The sequence below is a fragment of the Dasypus novemcinctus genome, chromosome 30 (assembly GCF_030445035.2).
Source record: "Dasypus novemcinctus isolate mDasNov1 chromosome 30, mDasNov1.1.hap2, whole genome shotgun sequence".
Lineage (NCBI taxonomy): Eukaryota > Metazoa > Chordata > Mammalia > Cingulata > Dasypodidae > Dasypus > Dasypus novemcinctus.
The window spans coordinates 36,953,973-36,968,070 of NC_080702.1; positions in this window are offsets into that span (position 1 = coordinate 36,953,973).

The window sequence follows — 14,098 nt, forward strand, 5'->3', positions numbered from 1 at the left end:
CCATTTTACTATTAAGGGAACCTGGCACTATATTGGGCTTCACTTTTCAGGAAGTTTTGTATCACAGAGTGGTTCAACAATGGCAGTGGAGGAATACTGGTATGGGATGTTATTGACAGGGAGCATATGGTTGACGGAGGTATACAGGGCATGTGACCGGGCTGCGTAGAAATGTTTGAATATACTCATAGTGGAAATAATTAAAAATAACAGCTGTGGGGGTGCTGGGTTCCTGGCCAGGGGGGCTCTGTCGTGGTCCCTAGGGGAGCAGCAGCGGTCCCCTGGGGGCAACAGCAAGGACCAGGAAGGAATGAGGGTCCAACAGTGAGCCCCTGATAGTAACGACTATGCTTGTGAGCCTATACACCTGAAATAAGAACAAGGCCTAGAGCAGCACTGTGCCTAAGAGTTCCCTACTGACAGCCTACGTGTTACTCAAATGTGGCCAGTCTCGAAGCCAAACTCAGCATGTAAATGCACTACATTTCCCCCAGCATGGGACACGACACACGGGGATGAGCCTCCCAGGCACCGAGGGATCACTACCAAGTACCAGCTGATGACGTAACTAGAAAATGACCTTGAATTAAAGGTTAAACACAGATCAGCAGAATATCCCTGTCTATATATAATAACAGGAGTTAAAAATGCTTTTTGACCTAAGTTAAGGGGGAAATGGAAAGGACAAATGAGTTCATATGGCTATGAGTCTCTAAAAAGTCTGCAGGTTGTCAGAAGGATTGCCCTTATGCACACCTGAGCAGAGTCTCAGAGACAGATAAAGTAGATACAAACCCAGGTATTGGTTCTTTTGAGGGCTAAAGAGACCCACAGGTTTTATGGTCATGGCAGATGGAGTTCACTGCCATGTCAGTTGGCCCTTCTTTGGGGTTGTTGTTTCAGCATGATGGAGCTGGACTCAGATGTGATCTCTTTCCACAAGCCTTTCCTGTTACTTTACTGGAACTGTAGTTGATGTTGGGGTTTAAGATATATCTAGGGGATCTGAATCTCTGGACTGACAATATGATAGCCAGGCCCCGAGCCTCAACAGACTTCAGCACCTACACTCTGATTTATTAGACTTACCCCACTCAGCTAACATGGAGTTGAAGAATGTCTACCACCACACCATGGAGCCTGGAGTGCCTACAACTGAAAGCAGGAGGATTGCATCCAGTATCCATGTGGAATCTAAGCTCCCTCTTGACATAGATGTGGAGTGGACACAACCAATCCAAGGTCCACAGGAAGGAGGAATACAATAAGGATTAGAGTGGACTTACGGATATTCTATTCATGAAGTATTGTGTTTAGTGATTGAGAAAATGTGGCATTGGTGTGGAAAAAGTGGCCATGATGGCTGCTAAGTGCGAGGAATGGGAGGAGAAGATGAGATGTGGAGGCATTTTCGGGACTTGGTGTTGTCCTGCGTAGTGCTACAGGGACAATTAGAGGACATTGTAGATCCTCCCATGGCCCACTGGATGGAACGTGGCAGAGCATGGGCTATGATGTGGACCATTGACCATGAGGTGCAGCGATGCCCAGAGATGTATTCACCAAATGCAATGGATGTGTCATGATGATGGGGGAGCATGTTGCTGTGGGGGGAGTGGTGGGGTTGGCACAGTGGGTGTGAATGGGGACCTCATATTATTTGGATGTAATATTTTTAAAAAATGAATTAAAATTTTTTTTAAAAAAGCAATGTGAAAAGAAATCAAAGAAGACCTTAACAATTGGAAGTATATTCTTTGTTCATGGATTAGAAGAAAAATACCATGAATATATCAATTCAACCCAAACTGATTTATAGTTTCAAATTAATCATTTTAAAAAATTCCAACAGCATACTTTAAATAAATATAAAAGTCAATTACCAAATTTATTTGGAAAGAACAGTGGCCCCAAACAGTCAAGACTTCCTAAAACAAAAGAATGAATTAGGAGGGCTCTTGCTTCTTGATGTTGAATTTCATCACAAATCTACTGTGGTCAAACAGCATGGTATTGGCATAAAGACAGATAAAATGATCAATGGAATAGAATTGATCATTCAGAAATAGGCTCCCTGCTTTGTGTTTAACGGATTTTTTATAATCCTACCAAGTTCATGTTACTAATAGAGAGCAGTTTCTCCAGCAAGTGGTCATGGAAGAAATGGCTATCACTAGCAAAATAATGAAACAGGAACCTTATCTCACTCCCCACACAAGAATCAACTCAAAACAAATCAAATGTCTAAATATAAAGTTCAGGAAATTTCCTGGAAGATAATATAGGGAAACATCTTCAAGGTCTTTAGGTATGTGAAATTCTCTTAAATCTTACTCCCAAAGCTGATCAATGAAAGAAAATATAAATAAATGTATCTTCCTCAAAACTAAATATGTTTGCACCTGAATGACTTTGTGAAGGAAGTCAAAAGTCAACCTGCTTAATGTGAGGAAATATTTGGAAACCATACTTATGGCAAGGCTTTAATATCCATGACATAAAAAGATCTGACAACTCAACAATATAAAGAAAATTAAAAAGAAAAAACAATAAACAACAAAAAGTGGGAGCGAATGACTTTAATGGGCAATTTTCTAAAGAAGAGATCCAGTGGTGATAAAACATGAGGAAATGTTCAATATACTAGTTATTTTTGAAATGCAAAACAAAGCTACAACAAGATATCATTTCACACTTACTATAGAAATTCATTGTGAAAAAATAGGAATCCACCAGTTCTGGAGAGAATTTGGAGAGGTAAGAATGTGTATTCACTATTGATGGAACTGTAATATGGCACAGTTGCTCTGTACTTTCACTTGAAAGTTCCTAAGGAAGTCAGACATAGATCTGCCATGTGACCTGGCATTGCCATTACTAGGCTTATACCCAGAAGAACTGAGAGCTAGAATATGAACAGATATCTGCACTGTAGTGCTCATAGCATCATTATTCACAGTTATGGTAAGCAACCCATACAAATGTTGTGGTATATGCACATGATGTAATATTATTCAACTCTGAAAAGAAAGAAATCCTGAAGCATATGACAACGTAGAGGAAGCAAGGGAATGTAATGCTGAGTAATGCAAGTCAGACACAAAAGGTGAAACATTGCATGATTTTGATATTATGAACTGAGTCTAATGAGCAATCTCATGGAGTTAAAATATGAAATATAAGTCATTAGAAAATAGAATGAGTTTATAAATTTGAGAGGTGAGTTTTAATATGTGCAGAATTGGTAAAAGTGTATTTGTAAACATTTGGAAATGCATAGAAATGGTGAAAGCACATCAGAGTGTTTGTTATCAGCAGCCTAAGTATATGAGTAAAGTAGTGGTTGACAGGGAAGTCCAAGGTTAATTATGTCACTAGAAGAAAAAAATAAAACTTAAACTTGATAGCATAGTGAACCCTCTTTTGAAAAATGAATATTGTTAATTGTGCATATGTAAGAATGTTTTCTATGAAATGGAAAAATATGCATGTTGATATTATAAGATGTTTGTATCAGCATGATTTTGGGTAAAAATACAATCAAAACAAATTTTGCACAGTAGTGCGTAATGATATATTTTATATTAATAATAATTAATGATATGTGAAAGAATGTAGGCAGCAATTACTACCTATTGTTAGATTTGGTCTATACAAAATGAAAATTCAACTAAATTCTAGTGACATAAATAGAATAGCAATTACGTATTGTAGGGAATGGATAATGTGATTGAGAGGTGACTAACTAGGGGTAGGCTTTTTGTGTGTTCATTTGCTTGATTGCTTTCTGTTTTTTGTTGTCATAGTTTATTGATGTTTTCTTTTTGGAGAAATGAAAACTCACTAAAATTGAAGTGATGAATGCACAACTCTATAATTATACTAAAGTTCATTGTAAATTTTAGAGGGATTTTATGTTTTATGGATATGTTTCATTAAAATTGATTTACTAGAGCCATGTATTAATTTTGTCCACTGCCAGCCACGAGTTTTCCCAGGTGTTAGGAGATAACACCAGAGTTTTTCTATTAACCTACTGTGTTCTCTGTGAACTAGAAAAAGACTAATGCCTCCTTCATCACCTGACTCCAGAGCCATCCATTCCTTTGAATTGAAAACCAGAGTGGCATTTTGAGATTAATAATTGCTCTGAGCTGGTGTCTAATCTTGAAAAAATGTGATCTGGCCATTATTCATTATTCACTTCACCTTTTTTGGCAAAGTTTGAATTCATCTTATTTTTTAATTTATCATCCCATATGATAAGACACTGATTTTGAGTCATTTTCACAGTGAACTATAGTGTTCAGTGATTTTACATAGGAAAATTGTGGACCTCAACCCTTTATGAACCCACTTCACTAATATAGAATCTTAAGGACTTCAGTATTAACAGTCTGCTAGAACTGCAGCTGGCATTTAAACACCTCTACCCATCAAGATCTTTATTATTATTTATTTTTCAGGTGATGAATTCCTTATGTCAGGTCATTCTAGGGATGAATTTAAAAGTTGAAGGGAAATTAGTAGCTATCAATATCTACATTTAAAAATAGGAAACCACAATCAGTAGTCTTTCTACAGATGTGGGGGAAATATAAAAAGAAGGGAATACAGAACTTAAAGCTTGTAAAAGGAAGGAAATAAAAATTAATTGAGTGGAGACACATGAAATAGAAAATGGAAAACAATTGAGAGATCAAATGAAATAAAAAGTTGCTTCTTGGAAGAGATCAATAAAATTTCAAAGTTTTAGATACATTGAAAAAAAAAAGGGAGGATGCAAATTAATAAAACCTAAATTGAAACTGAGGACATTGCTAGAAATTGCAGACATTAAAGGATTATAAGTGAATACTGTGAAAATGGTATGGAAACAATCTAGATAAGTTTGAAGAAATGTACAAATTCTTAGCCACATTCAAGTTTTATAAACATATTCAAGAAGAAGTAGGTCTCCACAGATTTATAACAATTTAAGGGATTGCATCAGTAATTAAAAACCTCCCATAAAAGTCCAGGATCACTCAGCTTCAAAGATTAATTCTATCATACGTTCAAAGAATTATTTCCAATACTTCTCAAACGTTTCTAAATTGAAGATAAGAGGTCCCTTCAAAATTCATTCTAGAGGGCTGAAGTTATTGTGAACCCAGAGCTACTTTAAGATTTAACAAGTAAAGAAAACCAAGGGACAATTTCACATTTGAATATAGATGCAAAACCCTCAACAAAGGCTAGCATATTAAATTCAACAGATGATAAAAAGAGTTATCCTTCATGAGCATGTGGTATTTACTCCAGGTTTCATGGGTGCTTAACATGAGAAAATTATTCAGACTTGCAACTCCTACCCTCTAGTTTACTGGACTTACCCTGGGTAGCTAACAGGGAGGTGAAGAAAGTCAACCACCACACCAGGGAGACAAGAGTACCTACAACTGCAAGGAGGAGAATTGCATCCATCATCCATGTGGAATCTAACCCCCCTCTTGAAATAGAAGTGGAATGGACATAACCATCCCAGGGTCCATGAAGGAATAGAGTATGGGCTAGAGCGGACTTACTGATATTGTACTATGGAAATATTGTGATTAGTAATGGAAGAAAATGTAGCATTAATGTGGAGAAAGTGGCCACAGTAGCTGCTGAGGTTAGGGAGAGGAAGAAGAGATAAGATGTGATGCCATTTTCAGTACCTGGAGTTGTTCTGGGTGGTACTACATGGACAGCAGCTGGATACCGTATGTCTTTTCTTGGCCCACTGGGTGGACTGGGGGAGAGTGTAAAACATGATATAAACCATTATCTATGTGGTGCAGCAGTGCTCCCAAATGTATTCACCAAATGCAATGAAGGTCCCACGATGATGAAAGAGGTTGCTGAAGTTGGTGGAGTGGGGTGAGGGAGCTGGGGTTATATGCAGTCTTATATTTTTTAATGTAACATGTTAAAAAAAATAAAGAAAGAAAAAATAGATCAAATCAACAGAGTGTGTGAAGTTTCAGAAAATGCATTTGACAGAATTCAATCTCCTTTCATTAAATAAACATCCAAAAAATAAGAATAAAAATTCTTTTTCTGTCTTTCTTTCTTTCTTCTCAAACACACACACAGATACACACACACATGTTCCATCCTCAATCTTCACCGGGTTGTGGACCAGTCAGATTCTGGGGTGTGACTGGAGCAGGGATTGGTGTTTTGTTCTTTCACAAGATGAGACTGGTTGAATTGTTAGTATCTGGAATAGAGGTCCAGGACTCTGTGGCAGCTTGCTTGACCTGGCTATGGTGTATCCATGCATGATTCCAGCTACCTTAAATGCACGGTGGGTGGATAAAATGACAAGATAGTGCCCTCACCATTGAGGGGTTAGTGGAGGTGATTTCCAGTCTTTAAACCAGAATGCATCTCCCAGCTTGTACAGGTGTATGGAGCTGCTTTAGCTAATGGGGGTCTTTTCTTGGACCCAGTGATGCAGGTTTTGTAGGGTTTATCTTAAGCTGATCGTTTGCTGAGCTATTGATAAGTTTCCTCTTTCTCTGAGAGCCCCTTTTATGTTTTGGATTAATGGGCAGGGGGCTCCCAAAGAGGATTTCATAAGGGGTTAGGTTAGCTTTTGGCTTGGGCTGGCCTGAACTTGAAGGAGAGCACTCCAGGGTACTTGCACCCATGTTAGCCCAGTTTCTTGGCAAATCTTGGCAATATAAGCATTTATTGTACAGTTCATTTGCTCTACTTTCCCTAAGTTGTGAGGACTGTAAGCAGTGTGCAGTTTCCATAGAATGTGCAGTGCTTTGGCAATCTTTTGAGTGATTTCAGAGATGAAGGTGGGTCTGTTGTTAGAGCCAGTTGAGAGGGTTAGCCCATATCAAGGAATGATTTCCCTGAGGATAACTTTGGCTACTTCTTCAGTTTTTTTCTGTTTGATTAGGGAAGGTTTCCACCCAGCCAGAGAAGGCAAAAACGAGGACTAGGAGATATTTATAGCTTCCAGATCATGGCATTTCAGTGAAATCAACTACTAGATCTTTGAGAGGCATAGTGCTGATTCTTTGGGCTATTGGGTCTCCCGTGAGTCCCTGGCAGGGGTTATTTTCTGCACATGTCATACACCACTGGCATACAGCATGGGTGTTGGTGGCTAGGTTTGGGATGTAGAAGAATCTTTCTAACAATTCTTTAAGATGGGTTTTTCCCAAGTGTTTTTTTTTTTATGGTAGTCTTGAACTACAGTCATGGTTAATATTTAGGCATGGCTATTCTGTGATTGGGCAATGTCCACCACCCATTTGTTCCTTGTGTCCCACTGTCAGAGAGTATTCACTCTCTCTCAGCTTGAGTTTATTGCAGTTCCTGGTGATTCAGAGGCTGCAGGACAAGAGCAAGCAGTGTATAATGGAGTTTCTGATAATTAAGAAGTTGAGGAATGAGGGCAGTGGCCAGGTTTTCAGAAGGGATCATCCTTCCCATGCCACTCTTTCTGTTTCACCATCTGCCCTCTGACTTCCTTGAACAAGGGGGCTTTGGCTTGTCTGGTGTCCCTTACAGTGCAGCACAAGCACTTTGATAGTTTCCAAACTGCTTCTAGTAGTTCCAGAATCTGTGTGCCATATTTAATGCTCTTTCCTCCTGAGTTAATGAGTCCTTATTGTTTATATCAGGCTCCATGTACAAGCAGAGTAAGGAAGGCATATTTGGAATCTGCATAGATGCTAACCTTGGCCACAGCCAGAAGTTGTAGGGCTCAGGTAAGGGCAATTATTTTGGCTTTTTGTGCTGATGTGTTACCCAGGAGGAGCTGGGCCTCTACTGTGGTCTCACCTGTTATTACAGCATATCCTGCTTGCTCATAACTGCCCAAATAAAGCTACTCCCATCCATGAAGAACTCCATGTTGGGATTTGGTAGTGGCAGGTCTTGGATGTCCAGCTGGCTGAAATGAACTTCTTGCAATGTTTGCAGAGAGTTTTCGATTGGAATTCCTGGATTGATGTGTAGCAGAATAGCAGGATTCAGGGTTTTTACAAGTTCCATTTGGATGGATAGATTTTCACTAAATAGGGTTTGATATTTAATCACGCCACTGTTAGTCAGCCAGTGTGTTCCTTTGGCTTATAAGATTGTGATTACTGTATGTGGAACCTAAAAAAAAAATTATAGATTGCCCAAGAGTTAATTTTATGACTTCTAGTGTCAGTATTGCTTCAGCTGCTACAGCTTCCAGGCATGAGGGTCATCTCTGGGGTACAGTGTCCAGTTGTTTGGATAGATAAGGTACAGGTCTTTGCCAGGAACCCAAGTATTGAATGATTACTAGTGCAATACTTTGCGGATTATGAACATATATGTAGAAAGGTTTTCTGAGATCTGGAATTCCAAAGCTCGGTGCTTCCATCAAAGCTTGTTATTGTAGACCCCCCCAGGGCCCACTGGATGGAACGGGGGAGAGTGTGGGATATGATGTGGACCATTGACTATGGGGTGCAGTGATGTTCAGAGATGTACTTACTGGGTGCAATGGATGTCTCACGATGATGGGAGAGAGTGTTGCTGTGGGGGGAGGGGGGTGGGGGCGGTGGGGTTGATTGGAACCTCGTATTTTTTTAATGTAATTCATAAAAATAAATAATTTTAATTTAAAAATTTTTTAAAAAAAGAGTATTGAAAACATCCTTCTGTGGGATTTCTGAGAGCAGGGGGTCATGATCTCCCCCCTTTGTGGCTTCCTATAAAGGGCATGTGAGGAACCCCAAATTGGGGGTCCAAATGTGGCAGGATCCAGCTTCTCCAAGGAATTCTTCCAATTTTGGTGGGTGTTGGGTTCAGGGAAGCAACAGATTGATTCCTTTCTTTCAAGTTCCCATTCATGGAGCCCCTGCACTCTTTTATAACCTAGATATTTGACCTGAAGTAGGCAGATTTGGGCTTTTTTCTTGGACACCTGAGAGGCCTTTTGTTGCAGAAGTTTTAAAAAGACATGGGTTCCACTAACACAGCCTTGGTAGTTGGCACTTCCAAGGATTAGGTCATCTACACATTGGAGGAGAAAACAGTTATGGCTTTCTGGTTGAAAGGATTTGAAATCACTGGCCAGGGCTTGTCCAAAAATAGTGGGTGCATTTTTAAATCCCTGAGGGAGTTGTGTCCAACTTAGCTGCTGCTTTTCACTGGGGGTCAGATTATCCCAGGTAAAGGTGAAAATCATTGGCTCTAGAGTGCTATCTGAATGCAGAAGAAGGCATCTTCATGACCCAGTCATGAAAAGTAGATTACTAATGTGCATATCAAGCTGAGGAGAGTGTACAGATTACGGACTGCAAGATATAGAGTTATTACTCCTGAGCTGACTGTTCACAAGTCCTGGACTGGGCAGTAATCCCCATTAGCCTTTTTAACAGGGAAGAGTGGAGTATTCCATGGAGATTGGCATGGCTTTAGTATGCCTTCATTTAGCAATCTCTAAATATGTAGCCAGACTTTTTCTTGCCCTTCAGGTGAAACTGGATATTGCTTCAAGCTAACTTGGCCGGGTGTTGGCTTTGTTTCAATAATACTTGGAGGAATGTACCATCCAATTTGGGTTGCCCATCTGCCCATATTTTGGGCACATCTTTGAAGGGGAGCTGTGTGGCCACAGATTGGCAAGTTTCCCTGAGGCCAAACAGTCTCCATTCCTCCAGCAGAGAGAGGGTTAGCACTATTTTTGGAGGGTTTGGTGACTCGTGTTACTGTGTATTGCCCCATGGCATTAAAGATAATTTGAGCCTGTAGTTTAGACAGCAAGTCTCAATCCAGGAGGGGGCACTCTGGGAGATATAAGAATTCATGAATGACGTCCTAACGCCCAATGTTACAGGTCCTGGTGTGGAGAAACGGCCACTGGGGACTTTTACCAGTTGCCCCTACGATAGTGGTTTCTCTTTTTTATATTTTTGTAATGACTGGTTTGGTCATTACAGAGAGCTTAGCCCCAAGGTTGACTATCATATGTATGGAGAAACCCCCAATTTGGACTCCAACCATAGGCTCTTTGGGGCAGAGAAAATAGGAGCCTGGTTTGTCCTAATAATCACAATCATAGTCTTCTATACCTACAAGTCCAATGAAGTGATTTGCAGGTCTCCCTACTGAATTTCTGCTAACTCAGTGTTTAGTTTGTGACACTCAACTACCTCTTCTGGCTAATGTTTTGGTTGCTTTTTTTCCCAGCAATGGGGTAGAGTGGCCTGCTGGTATCTTCCTGCTTCAAGTATCCCTCCTCCCCACAATATGTACACTGATTTCACCCTAAGGGTGGGTCCGTCTCTCTTCTTGGGGCAGGGTTTTCCCAGTTTACTTCCCTTGACACAGGATTGCTTCTTTTAATGATCGTTGCTGGGAGAATGTCTACTTTTTTTCATCTTCTGGTTCCCTTCCTACATCAACCATCGCGGTTGATGTAAACCTTGGTGGCTATTTCCAAGAACTGAGAAATATTCATTCCAGTGAAGCCATCCAACTTTTGTAGCTTTCTGAGATGTCAGCCTGTGATTGGGCAACAAATGCTGCATTGACCATTGTTTAGCTTTCGGGAGAATCTGGGTTAAAGGATGTGTATACACAAAATGCCTACCACAGTCTCTCATAGAATTGAGCCAGACTTTCATTGAGAGTTTGTAGGACTTGTGTGGATTTTGCCATGTTTACTGCTTTTTGGCTCCCAGCTCTGAAACATTCAACTATGGCCCTATGGAAAGTTTCTGGTCAGTTGAACCGAGTCATGTTACTGGGATCCCATTGGTGGTCCTTGTCTGGGAACTGGGTGTGGGCATTTTGGTCACTGCCCAAGGTTTCCTCAGGTGGGTGCTCTTTGAGGCAAGTTATGGCCCCTTGTGTGGCCAACATTCTTTCTTAAAAGTTAAGTAAGGTCATAACGAGTTGTTTACAATCAGCACTGGTGGGTTTGATGGACTGGAAGAGGTCAGCCCTGACCTGAGGCTTCTCCAAGTATGGTGGGGTATGGCTTTTCCAGTTAAATTAGTCAATTGTAGTCAAGGGCTGTACACACATGTATGTTTTCCCCTTGAATCTGGCCATCTCCATCATAATAAATTTGAGCTTGGGCTTCACAGAGTAGGCTTGCCCTTCTCCCTGCTCCCCCTGCCTCTGAGGCTCCCCATGATCTGAGTTTTGTTTTCAGGGATTCCTTCTTCACTGATGGTCAGCCCTGGGCTGCTAGGGGCAAATGGCTGTGCTGCATTGCTCAGTGCACATGGTGACAAAGAGAGCTAAGGGGATGGTGTGGGTGGACTTCCTGGTGCAGATTGCAATAGAGGCAGCTGTGGGGATGGTGCAGGTGCAATCCCTGGTGTGGACGGTGATAAAGACAGCTGTGGGGATGGTGTGGGTGGTGCACTTCCCAGCACAGATAACAACAGGGGAGTGCTGCTTAGGGAAATTGGCTCATCACCATTCCTTAGCACGACCACTGTAGGAGCAATTGCATAGGGTGGTAGGAGGTAATTTTCATTTGGTCCTTCTAGAATGGGTGGGTTGGCACTGCATTTGGAGCTCACTTCCTCTGGACACTTTGTACAGTGCTTGTTTGGCCTGGTTCCTGGAACAGCTCTCCTGGGTTTTTTTATTAGGCAAATTCTGGTTTCTTTAGTTGTAACCTTCCCTAATCAGGGTGGATTTTGACTTATAACATCTTGCAAGGCATCAATGTAGGGGAACTGGTCAAGGTGTCCTGGTTTTCTGGTTACTATGTTGTGGACTTTATGGATGATCTGGGGGTCAAAGGTGCTCTCCTGGGGCCAGCCCATGCCAAAAGTTGGCCATTCTAATTCAGAAAGAATTTTAAACTTTCCTGCCTGGAACTTCATGATAAATACATCTCTATAGAATGCTCAAGGAAAGTTTTTTAGCATACAACCTAATGTGGTCCTACTTTGTGTGTTTCCCATGTTTCCACCCTGTGCCATTGCTGCACAACACTCACTCAGCCTTAAGTTTCATCCATTTCCAACCACCTCCCTTGCAGGAGTTTATGACACCTCTTAGCCTTAGCAAATCGGTATAAACCTCCAACTCAGAAGAGGGTCCCTTTGCAGGGAATCCATCCAAACCACCCTTGACCAGATGAGCTCACCAGAGAACCGTGCATCAGGACTCTGTGATGGCCCTGCAGAAGTGTGTTTCTGCATCTCACTCAGTCTCCACCATCACACACACACACCACCCCTTTTCTTTTCTTGGACCTAGAGAAGACAGCTTCTTCTCTTTTCCTCAGGAGTACTGGGGTCTCCTCTCAAGAGCTGATCAGGATCCCCTCCTATTTTTTTCAGAATTATGATTTTCCTGTGCTTTGCCCCTGGGTGTCTTACATTTCTGTCATGCAGCACTCATTGATTCATTCTCAGGGTCTCTTGAACCCTCCAGTGACTCTCGGTTCTGCAGGAGGGCTCTTGTGGAGTCCACAATCTCTTTCTAAACAAAAGGAGAGTCCCTAGAGATGTCCTGGAGGGGCAATCATCTGTTGCTGCCTCTGACCATCCCAGATGAGCCCCCAGAGATGTTGTAGCAGAGGGAAGTCAGATGTAAATGATATTGAAGTCCAGCAGGTGATAATTCTGAGAAGAAAGATATATTACAACTTACCAAACTTGGAAGACTCTTGTTCTAATAAAAACTTAGACCTGACTAAGAATTTTGGGTCCTTTTTATACAGAGGTTGTAGGAGTGGGGAGTCAAATGGTGCTTATATGCAAAAGGAATGTTTGTTAGTTTCTTCAAGTGTTTTATCTGTGTATCAGATATACTATATCCTCTAGGTGAACTTCAATTAACACATATTCTCCACATTCCAGGTAAGCTTTTAGCATGAATCCTCCACATTCCAGTTAATCTTTAAGTAACACCTCCCTGAATATCCAAAGCCTATAGAGTCTATTCTTCTCAGTTGACTTTCCAGGGAACTAGGCATACTTGGATATAGAATAAGTTTGAATTTATGCACAGGCCATATTAACGTGAGGTTGAGTGTGTAGGAAATGAAGCCCAGGGTTGGATCTAGATCTGGCTTAAGTACAAGGGGTAGTGACAACTTTTCTATTAAGACTTGGGTTCCATGTGGGGGAAAAGAGGCACTAGGCTGGACCAGATCTTGAAGGTCTTTTAATGCTGGCCTCGGAGGCAATTATTATCTCTGGAAGTTTTTAAGTCATACCTTCATCTGGTAACCATATGTAGTTTAAAGCAGAATGATCACAGACCCTAGCAGAAAAGGTAAAAGGAAAGAGAATTGATCAGAATTATTGGAAGTCTTGTATAGAGGAAAACTGCCTGGTGTTTGGCAGCTACTTCAGGGTTTTATCTTAACTAGAAGGCAAAAACAAACTATATTGAAGCAGCATATGTGGGATCCAGTGGGGGGGGGGTGAAAGGAAAAAGAATTAAGGTAAAGCAAAATAGGATGCTGAATTGACCCCCATTTCAAGGGCAAAAAGGATTATTGCCAGAAAAGTGACCAAGCTCGGGAATGTGTTACTTCTAACATTTAAGATGAACACCTTCACATGATTATTTTCTTCTATAGTACCTTCGTAAGTGTTTCTGGAAATTCAATAAATCCTGAATTCAATGCTAATATTTTCTTGCTTGTTTTATTGTGTTATAATTTGGCACTTTGTCAGTAATCTGACCATTGTGGTTCCTGGAAAAACTAATAAATCCTTCATCGCCTGCAAATTCACCACAATGTATTTATGGGTGGCTTGATTTTTATTCACTCTACCTATCATATATTGGCTATCTTTTAAATGCAAAAAAAAAAACCTATCATATGTTTTGGAAATTTCTCTTACATTATTTCTTCAAATTTGGATTTTCAGTTATTCACACTGCTTTTTCTGTCTCAAACATTTTTAGTGCTGGAATTACTCTAGAGAAACTCTGTCAGTCTTATTTTCTTAAAAATTTTCATCTCTTTCACACTTTATTGTGAGGTCTTGATAATTTCCACAGAATTATGTCTCAATTGTCAAACTTCTGATGAGAATGTTCAGCTCCGGTAAAGAATTTGCTCTTCATATTTTAATTTGATAATTTATTT